This window comes from Prionailurus bengalensis, chromosome D4, assembly GCF_016509475.1.
Source record: "Prionailurus bengalensis isolate Pbe53 chromosome D4, Fcat_Pben_1.1_paternal_pri, whole genome shotgun sequence".
In the NCBI taxonomy this organism is placed as follows: Eukaryota; Metazoa; Chordata; class Mammalia; order Carnivora; family Felidae; genus Prionailurus; species Prionailurus bengalensis.
Genome location: NC_057359.1, coordinates 22491278 through 22492918, shown reverse-complemented (window position 1 = coordinate 22492918; position 1641 = coordinate 22491278). Strand labels below are relative to the sequence as shown.

At 47.1% G+C, this 1641-nt stretch overlaps 1 pseudogene; it reads left to right on the top strand.

Moving 5' to 3' along the window:
- The first annotated feature begins 228 nt into the window (after positions 1 to 228).
- LOC122474519 lies at positions 229 to 1283 on the top strand (annotated as a pseudogene).
- The last annotated feature ends 358 nt before the right edge of the window (positions 1284 to 1641 follow it).

Here is a 1641-nt window from a genome sequence, read left to right as displayed (position 1 = left end):
ATATAAAGAACTTCTACAACCCAATAGCAAAAAAGAGAAAAACAAAAAATCAGGTTAAAAATGGATGGATCTGAATAACATTTGTTCAAAGAAGACGTACAGATGGCCAACCGGTATATGAAAATGTACAGTGCTCAATATCACTAATCATCAGGGAAATGCAAATCAAAACCACAATGCCTGCTTCACGGCACCCTGGGGCCCACCACCTCCACCAGAAGCTCTGGCATGTGCAAAGCTGGCTTTGCTGGGGGATGATACCCCCACCCTCGCCCAAGCCATGTTCCTGTCTACTGTTGGGCACCCCTGAAAGCAGGGCATCATTGTGAGCATGGGGCAGAAGGACCACTTGGGTGATGAGGCCTAGAGCAAGAGTGGCATCCTGACCTTTAAGTTACCCCATCAAGCATGGCATCATCACCAACTGAGACAACATAGAGAAGATCTGGCACCACACCTTCTACAACTGCAGAAGCACCCAAGGCTGCTGACTGAGGCCCCCCTGAATGTCAACGCCAACTGAGAGATGATTCAGATCACATTTAGACCTGCTACACTCTGCCTATGTACATGAACATCAGGTCGTGTTGTCCCTGTATACCTCTGGCTATACCACTGGTGTTGTTATGGAGTCTGGGGGCCAGGTCACTCACACAGTACCCATCTATGAGGGCTGTGCCCTGCCCCATAGCATCCTGTACCTGGTCCTGGCTGGCTGAGACCTGAAAGACTATCTCACGAAGATCCTCATGTAGCATGCCTGCAGCTTCACCAGACTGGCTGAGTAAGAAATCCTGAATGACATCATGGAGGTCTGCTATGTCTCCGAGCAGGAGATGGGGTCACTGCTGCATCCTCCTCTTCTCTGGAGAAGAGTTATGAGCTGCCCAATAGTCAGGTGATCACCATTGGCCACAAGCAGTTCTGGTATCCAGAGGTGCTCTTTTAGCCCTTTTTCCTGGCTATGGAATCCTGTGGCATCCATGGGACCACCTTCAACTTCCACTGTGAAGTATGATGAGGACACACTGTACTCATACAAGGTGCTGTCTGGTGGGATCACCATGTATCCTGGATCACTGACAGGATATGGAAGGACATCATGGCCCTGGCCCCACAGCACAATGTAGATCAAAAGCATCACTCCTCCTGAACATAGTTAAGTACCCAGCGTGGATGGGGGTTCCATCCTAGCCTCAGTGTCCACCCTCCAGTGGATGTGGATCAATAAGCAGAAATATGAGGAGGTAGACCCTGCCATTGTTCTCCACAAATACTTCTAAATGGACTTCAAGCAGATGCATGGCATTTGCTGCATGCATCAAATGTTTCCAAATAATTTCCAGATGCATCCAAATAATTCAGGAATGTAAAATTTCCCTGCCAAATGTATATACACCTCATGCTAGCCTCGTGAAGCTGGAATAAGCCTTGGAAAAGAAATATGTCCTTGAAGTGTGTATATGAAACTAACACTGGATTGTTAGAATTTGTTGCTATTTTTGACCTTGTATTCAAGTTAACTGTTCCATTTGTACAGTTAGTACCCCGTGTATATCTTTGGCTTAAAACCTTAGTACATGCTGCTTGATCACGTCAGGGCTGAGGTGAGAGCATGTTTATGGGAGAGGAATCCATTGG